The sequence below is a fragment of the Gymnoscopelus microlampas genome (genome assembly GCF_963454915.1).
Source record: "Gymnoscopelus microlampas genome assembly, chromosome: 4".
NCBI classification, from domain to species: domain Eukaryota; kingdom Metazoa; phylum Chordata; class Actinopteri; order Myctophiformes; family Myctophidae; genus Gymnoscopelus; species Gymnoscopelus microlampas.
The window spans coordinates 56,974,958-56,984,475 of record NC_139941.1 but is presented as its reverse complement, the minus strand read 5'-3'; the positions used below and the strand labels follow the sequence as shown (position 1 = coordinate 56,984,475).

Below are 9,518 nucleotides of genomic sequence, written 5' to 3'. Positions count from 1 at the left end.
GTGCCTTTGCCTTCTTTGCTGGTGCTCTCCACTGTGACTCAGGGGGAATCATAACATTGACAGCACTGGCCACAGCTGCTGCTTGAGCGCGCTTCAGACTGCGTTCAAGTTCCGCATTCATAGCGCTTGCGTCACTCATGGTGACGGGTAACAACAAGAAACAGACAAAAACAATAAGACAAACAAGGGAAAACACGCGCACACACACACACACACACACACACACACACACAAGAGAAAGATGTGTGGTTGAGGACAAGAGGAGGGGAGGGAGAGAAGGAGGGGGGAGGGAGAGAAGGAGTGGGGAGGGAGAGAGAGAGCAAGAGAGAGAGAGGAAGAGCGCAAGAGAGAGAGAGAGAGAGAAAGAGAGAGAGTGGCTCTTAAAAGTGCCGTTTGTTTTTGTTTTTGTTTGTTTACGAGAGCTGGATAGATAGAAAGCAAGAATCTGTAAGAGAAAGCAAAATATTCCGAATTTCAATGTACAATAGGAAAAAGAGACTTTAACCAGACATCCATAATATTAATAAAGCCCAAAAGATTTCACAATACCTTTAATAGCTCCATACACTGTAATCCCCAGCTAAACTATGAGAGTGTACAGAACCGAATAGACCATTATGGCAGTACTTCTACATGTTTTTCATGTCAAAGAAACTAATATGTAACATCTCAGTTTTAATAGCTAGATCCATAGCTCACGTGACATCACAATGAGTTGTGAGCAGGCCTGAAATTTCATCATTTTAAGCCACCTTTATTGTTGTCCATTTTTTGAGGGCACAAAGACCAAATACCAGGGCAGGAAGGGTAAATAATTAGTCTATCATAGGCAGACTATCTGCGTTGAAATAAATACTTTACAATCTGATCCATGCCTAACCCTGCACCAATCAAGGTCACTGGGGAGTAAAGAGCTGTTTATCTGTTGGCATTATCTAGGGCATTGGTTCTCAAAGTGGGTCCCTTGAGGGAATTCCAGGGGGTCCCCAGATGATAGTTAGGAACCAACCCTTGTGGGTCTGTAACTCACAGAGTGTACAAATGGAACCGTTAGTGTCCATTTGGTACAAGTCTACACAGAAATGCCATTATAATGCAATAAATGCAAAAAAATCATGTCAAACTGGGGGTCCCTGAAATTAAAATGGTTGAAAATCACTGTTGGAGCTGTAAAAACATCTTTTATATGAGGGTCTCTGGTATATCTTGTCAAATTGGGGTTCGCAGGCTAGTAAGTGTCAATTTGGAGGTCCTGGACATGAACTAGTTTGAGAACCACTGATCTAGGGCACTAAGGCCACTATGGCTTCAGGAAATGCCATGTTTTAAGGGTCTCAAGGCCAGACTGAGGGGCAACCACGGCCATCATGACCTCCCTTAAATTCCTGTCCTGGTTGTATCCCAATAACAACAAGTACCCCATAACACATTTAAATTCATTGGATAAATAGTTCCTGTTCTCAAATGTCTTTATATAACTCCTGGTAGCCTTTATAGTTGAATCCTCTGCTCCCACCCACTAATAATATATCTATGACTGGCTCATTGGATTCATTTTGGCCTCTAATCATGAAACATCCATTTGATTCATTTGATATACTCTCAGAATGGGAAACACAGATAAAGAATACATTTCGTTTTTAGTGTTGTGCAAACAAACATAGCAGATAGATACACACTTACTAAACAAAGCCAAACTCATGTTGTTGTTGTTGTTGTAGCTTAGCATAGCTTGGGTCTAGCCACAGTAAAACAGTATTAAAGTTATACAAACAGACCAACTTGCAACTTGCTACACACCCCAACCCGTTAGCAATAACCCAGTGTTGTGGTTCTATGATTAATGGTGGTCGTGGTGCAGATTAAACCATGTATTTGTATAAAAGAATGCAAGAGGGATAATAACACAACTTACGTTTCGCGGGTAGAAGTTATATCGCACTGCATCATGGGTACGTCGTCGACATCATGCCATCATGACGTCATGACGCTTCTATCGACAACAGAATCAATTTGATTGTTTACGTGCTAAATGTATCAAGAAAACATGACATCGTTTTAAGAAAACATAAATGCTGCTTTTTGCTCCAAAGTGACTGCAAAAGATTGATGCTTTTTATCTAAAAAGGCTTTAAAAGAAAGCTAAAACCATTTGAAACGAGGTTGGTTTCTATAACTACACTTCCGGTCTAGAGCGGATACGGAAACACTACCTTTGTTTCCATGTATGTGGACGTGATGAGAAACCGGATGCAGTAGGCGGGATTTAATGAAAGCCAGAAACTAGGAAATTACACATAAATATTTAATACTGGACATTTTGATAAATTAGGCATTTCAGTGCCAGAATAATTGATTTATGGACAAGCGCATCTTTTATATACATATATTATAGTAAATATCGAAGTTTTGATTAGATCTTTCACACTGTCAATCATGTCACGCATGCGGAAGGAATATCACGTGACGTCCTGGGTTGTGAACGTTAAATAAAGGTCTCGTTCTCAACAAATACTCATCGTAAAATTACCAAAATAGTATGGAAATGCTCATAATATTTACAGGCTTCTGTGTGTGCGGGCGTGTGGTTTGGTGCGTTTTAAACAAGCTTTATTAGCGCACTTTTGGATAGCCAATGAATTATCACCACCGGAGACGGAGCGATGTGCCGTCTTTGGACCGCATTCAATGTCAATGGGTGGCCGAAAAAGGCGCATTATGAAGTCGCCGGAGACGGAGCGATGTGCCGTCTTTGGACCGCATTCAATGTCAATGGGTGAACGAGGAAGGCGCATTATGAAGTCGCCGGCGGCCGACGAAGGCACACCTTGCAGTCTTGGGGTTCTGACAAAAATACAACATGTGCCTTCTTCGGAGTGAGACTGTGTTGCCTCCACACTTCACACAGGAGGCTCGCAGACCATTTCGGGCCGTCACTGTGTGTGTGTGTGTGTGTGTGTGTGTGTGTGTGTGTGTGTGTGTGTGTGTGTGTGTGTGTGTGTGTGTGTGTGTGTGTGTGTGTGTGTGTGTGTGTGTGTGAGTGAGTGTGTCAATAATAACTGAAGAGTGGGTGTTATTATTTCACAAAGCTGTAACATGTTTATTATAATAACTTGTATCTCCATATTTAAAATGTTCAAGTGTTTTCTTTTTCGTAAATTAATGCTCTACTTCAGGGGTCTTCAACAGGGGGTCCGGGACCCCTAGGGGGTCCTCAGAGTTACTCCAGGGGGTCCGCCAAATCTTTGTGATAGGATTTTTTTTTTACATTTTAACCACTTGAACCCTAGCATCTCTATTCTGATGAACATTAGCTGAAAATAGCAGATCTACAAGCTCACAACGCCTCGCGCTGCGAGGCGTTGTGAGCTTGTAGATCTGCTATTTTCGGCAAAGGGGTTTAGCGTAGAGGGAAAAATAATAAAATCAAGTACCAACTATTGAAGGTTTAAGTGGTTAAATGTCTGAAATGAACAAAAAATATTAATTTACACAACACTGATGATAGTCAATGAAGCTATCTATGAAATCTATTGAAAAGTTTAATCTGCAACACAATTGTATGCAATGTATGGGGGTCCCTGCTTCGTCTCTCTCTCTCAGCTAAGGGGTCCCTGCTTCGTGTCTCTCTCTACTAGGGGGTCCTTGGGCTGAAAACGTTGAAGACCCCTGCTCTACTTCAACATACAAGAGTGTCACCCCAAAAGTAGTGAAAATTGCAGCTCACAACGACACGTTGTGAGCTTGTAGATCTGCTATCCTTGAATTCATGGAGCCAATAATATGATGACCGGTGGAAAGATGCTCCTACCGGAGAGACCACCGGTAATCAAATTATTGACTCAGGAATGAGACAAAAACACATAAATCTCCATGAATTCAAGGCTTCATGGGGTGTAATTGATAGAAAATAAGTACTTTTTTGGGTGAACTACTCCTTTAAGCCATTTAGACCTGAGACCGATTCTAAAAACACCTTCTAAATCCTGACCTAAGTTTTCTGAAAAACTTTAAATATGGGGTTCCCGCCCAAAATGGGTTAAAGGGGGCTCAAGACCGCGCCCCTTTATCCATCTGCTAAAAGTGCTCTCTCTCTCTCTCCAGATATTTACTAAATGGTGAAAGAAATGTAAACGCCTGCTTTAGTGCTTTCCATGTGGTACCTAAAGGCAGCGTTCAAAAGAATTGTCTTTCCAAACTCTCCTGAACTTGAATGCAGTGAAATGCCCTCTGAGTATAAATCCATGCTCGCTCGCTCGCTCGCTCGCTCACTCACTCACTCGCTCACTCACTCTGTCTGTCTCTCAGGTTGTTCAACATGTCTCTATAGTAACAGGTGATGTTTAATAAAAGAATAATTCTGATTGGTTGCTGAGTGAATCAGGAAGTGAAATTCAAGTTTCGAGATTCGAGTTTCCAGTCAGAAGCCTCAGTGGTTTAACCACACGCGCACGCACGCGCGCACGCACGCACACACACACACACGCACACACACACACACACACACACACACACACACACACACACACACACACACACACACACACACACACACACACACACACACACACACACACACACACACACACACACACCTTGTCACAAGGGGAGGGGGTGGACACAAAAACTATGGAACTCTGACTGGTATTATTTTACACTATGGAATTGGAAATAATAGAGCATATTCACATGGCGGCCATTTTGTCATTTTGCATTGAAGAAACGAGGTGGCATTTCATTAACTTAATAATAAAATGGCCGCCGTGTGAATATGGTCTTCAGAGACCACACCCCCTTGTCACCCTGCATAATAATACATATGTGCAGAGTAGACCAGTGGAGTGGAGAGCATTTTATTTGGGTTTTCTGAAGTGACCAGATATTTACGGGTCCATTTGGTTCCATTTGTACACTCTCAGAGTTATGGGGGTCCTTGCAAATAAAACATTTGAGAACCACTAGTAGGACTCCTAATGTGTCATATATAGTGTCGTAGTAAATCAGAGCCAAACATATTCTGAAGAAAACCCAAAGACTTGACATTCAGTAATTGGGTCTTATGATTAAATTAAGAACATTATAATGGTGTGTAAATGAAGAATTTGACACAGACACATTTGTCCGTGTACGCACATATTGATGACCCCTGGGTTAGACATAAGGTACATAAGGTACATTATGTACATGTGGCAGCGGTGGCCTAGTGGTTAGGGGCGGCCTTGATACCGGAAGGTCCCTAGTTCGATTCCCCAATTCATCACATCAATCATGAATCACCGCTGAATAGCCCTTGAGCAAGGCTTCCATGCAGGGTCCGGCTGGAAACAAGCTTCGTGCTTAGTCCGACACCCTGGGTAAACAACAAACTTTGCTTTGCTTTACATGAGGTTAGACATAAGGTGCATAAGGTACAGTATTTGCATTAGGTTAGACATAAGGTACAGTATTTACATAAGGAGACATAAGGTTCATAAGCAGCAGCTATATACATGATTATGTGTAATAATCCACACTGTCGTCTTTCTGGATACAGATGATGCAACATCATATCTTTAATCTGATTGGCTGATTCTTCTAAACTATAAAACGAGTCCTCCTTCATTCTCTTTCAGACTCCAGAACTTCTCTTGAGGTAAACATGTGTTTATTCTGATCTGTTAATTCTGATCTGTTAATTCTGATCTGTTTATTCTGATCTGTTTATTCTGATCTGTTTATTCTCATCTATTCAATTCTGTTTAGTTTTGATCAGTGTTGATGAAGATTGCAGCCACCCTCCTCATCCTCTCCTCTCATGTCAAAGCGATCCCAGGAAGTAAGTACATTATATTTATGTTATTATATAATATATACATTTATATCTACTGTTATTATATAAAACCAAATATGAACAATGCACAATACAAACAAATGACCTGTGACACACACACACACGCACGCACGCACGCACGCACGCACGCACACACACACACACACACACACACACACACACACACCCTCATGTGACACTTTGATCACATGACCAGTGTGTTTTTAAAGACATTTGATAGTATCAGCAGTGAGATGTAATGAGGCTTAGATTGATGTTAATGAACATGAACAGCATTTTACCAGCGACGCTGAACACACACACACACACACACACACACACACACACACACACACACACACACACACACACACACACACACACACACACACACACACACACACTTTTAGCCTCTGTCAGAAGGGGGGGGGCAAGATTTTGTCACAAGGGGGGGTGGGGAGGGGGTGGACACAAAAACTATGGAACTCTGACTGGTATTATTTTACACTATGGAATTGGAAATAATAGAGCATATTCACATGGCGGCCATTTTGTCATTTTACATTGAAGAAACGGGGTGGCATTTCATGAACTTAATAATAAAATGGCCGCCGTGTGAATATGGTCTTCAGAGACCACACCCCCTTGTCACCCTGCATAATAATACATATGTGCAGAGTAGACCAGTGGAGTGGAGAGCATTTTATTTGGGTTTTCTCTTCTGAAGTGACCAGATATTTACGGGTCCATTTGGTTCCATTTGTACACTCTCAGAGTTATGGGGGTCCTTGCAAATAAAACATTTGAGAACCACTAGTAGGACTCCTAAAGTGTCATTTATAGTGTCGTAGTAAATCAGAGCCAAACATATTCTGAAGAAAACACAGAGACTTGACATTCAGTAATTGGGTCTTATGATTAAAATAAGAACATTATAATGGTGTGTAAATGAAGAATTTGCCACGGACACATTTGTCTGTGTACGGACATATTGATGACCCCTGGGTTAGACATAAGGTGCATAAGGTACAGTGTGTATATGAGGAGAGGAGACATAAGGTGCATAAGGTACAGTATGTACATAAGGAGACATAAGGTTCATAAGCAGCAGCTATATACATGATTATATGCAATAATCCACTCTGTCGTCTTTCTGGAAACAGATGATGTAACATCATATCTTTAATCTGATTGGCTGATTCTTCTAAACTATAAAACGAGTCCTCCTTCATTCTCTTTCAGACTCCAGAACTTCTCTTGAGGTAAACATGTGTTTATTCTGATCTGTTTATTTTGATCTGTTTATTCTTATCTGTTTATCTGTAATATATTAGAGTATGTTTATATTGTTATTATGGGGCCAGGCTTCCAGCATGGACCCATATTGTTATTGGCATTATTCCGTTTCTTCTTCTTCTGCCACTTTTGGCAGTTCTGGCTGAACCGTGCAGTCGCTTTTTATGAAACTCGGCCATATGATAGATGGTCATGAAAAACGATCAAGAAATAATTCTCACAATCTTTCGTCAAAAGGTGGCGCTATAGCACTCAATTGAAAAATGCCAACTTTGATCAGGTACAACTCATGCCCTGTTTCACCTACAGCCATGAAACTTCGATGCACACATGCGTCTCCTCATGCTGAACAACTTTCACACTCTGACTTTTGACCTCTGACCTTTAGATCTCCCACCATTTTGAATTATATGAAAAACAGTTAAAACCTATCTCCTCCTGGGATTTTTGAGTAATCTGCACGAAACTTTTTACACATGAACTTTGGACCTATACCAAAAAACGTTTGCAAAATATCTTCCATAAGTGAAAAAATGAAGCTTTAATGAGCCAATGAATATTGCAGTTTTATGACAATTATTCATCTGCCCCGGGCCTAACTCATACATGCAGACTTACCATTCTTTGAAACTTTGCAGAAATGTAAAGGGCCATTCCAAATATCACTGAAACCAATCTTACTCCAATTGGTCAAACGGGGGCGCTATAGCAATTTTTTGAAAATTGAAACTTTAAACAGGCAAAAGTCATGCCTCGTTTGGCCGACAGCCATTAGACCTGCTTGCACATGTGCCTTGACTAATGAGGAACACATCTATCACGTTGACCAGTAAGCACCGCCCTTAGGTTGTCCGCAATCTTGAGCAGTTTGAAAAACACTTAAACCCAGGATTTTTCAGCTATTTGCGTGAAACTGTATGATCAGTGTGATCTCTTTTTTCAGAGGTTTGTCTCTTGGTCCAATAGCGTCCCGCTTAAGTGTATGTCTCACAACCTCAAGGTCACAGGTTCAAGCCTCACTTGGTGCAGACTTCATCTAAGTTGCATTTCACACAACATGACTATCAATGAATACATTTGCAATTGTTAAAGATAACATGAAATACTTAATTGACTGTTTTTTACATACTTCATTGTGAAAATAGCTGATCTACAATCTCACAACTTTTCAGATAGCAATGAGAGTATGTTTTTTCAATGTATAACATACTTCATTGTGAAAATAGCCGATGTACAATCTGACAACTTTTAATGGTTTGTGAGCTTGTAGATCGGCTACTTTCACTAGTTTTGGTTCTGAGGAGATGTACAATTTCTTCATTGGTAAATGGTTTGTGAACGAGTGATCTTTGTGTTAGTGAAACAGGGGCTTGGGTCATGACAGAAGGCAAAAGTTTGTGATCCTCAACAGACGATATCAGCCTGGACAAAGCTATAGCACTATAGGTAGTGTTGCAGCTACCTAAGAGTGCCTCATGATCGCAAGGTTGCCGGTTCAAGCCTCACTTGATGCAGACTCATTTAAGTTGAATTGCAAAAAACATGACTCAATCTATTCCGTTTCCATGGCTCTCTCTCTCTCTTCAATCTATTCCGTTTCTATCTTCAATCTATTCCGTTTCCATGGCTCTCTCTCTCTCTTCAATCTATTCCGTTTCTATCTTCAATCTATTCCGTTTCAATGTCTCTGTCTCTTCAATCTATTCCGTTTCTATCTTCAATCGATTCCGTTTCCATGTTTCTGTCTCTTCAATCTATTCTCTCTCTCTCTCTCTCTCTCTCTCTCTCTCTCTCTCTCTCTCTCTCTCTCTCTCTCTCTCTCTCTCTCTCTCTCTCTCTCTCTCTCTCTCTCTCTCTCTCTCTCTCTCTCTCTCTCTCTCTCTCTCTCTCTCTCTCTCTCTCTCTCTCTCTCTCTCTCTCTCTCTCTCTCTCTCTCTCTCTCTCTCTGAGGGTCGGCCATAGCTGAGTGGTTAGTGAGCCCGCCTAGGGAGCCAGAGGCTCTGGTTGACCCAGGTACGATTCCAGGCCAGGTCAGCAAATGTGTCGATGAAACGAAATTTGTCCCTGAGCAAGACTCTTAACCCCTAATTGCTCACAGGCCCTCATTGGAAACAAGACCGCAAGGACTTTCATGAACTGACCTGTTAAAGGAATTATCTTTTCTCTTTCTCTCTCCTGGCCCCATATTATCGCTGCTTGCAGCTATATTATTTATATTGTTATACATACACTATATGTATCTGTTGATAAATACAATATATATCTAAATTGTTATTAATATAAATACACATTATGTCTGTTGATTATATACTGAATAACGTACTGTTATATTGACATATCAAATATACATACAGTTTATTCATACACGCGCACACACACACACACACACACACACACACACACACACACACAC

At 41.0% G+C, this 9,518-nt stretch overlaps 1 protein-coding gene across 1 annotated transcript in view; it reads left to right on the top strand.

Moving 5' to 3' along the window:
• Positions 1-5,752: 5,752 nt before the first annotated feature.
• The window catches only part of LOC311044503 (uncharacterized protein), a 253,501-nt gene continuing 249,735 nt past the window's right edge, over positions 5,753-9,518 (top strand). The window contains exon 1 of the mRNA XM_084056142.1: positions 5,753-5,815. The gene's annotated coding sequence lies outside the window, so the exon portion shown is untranslated. The remainder of the gene's footprint in view (positions 5,816-9,518) is intronic.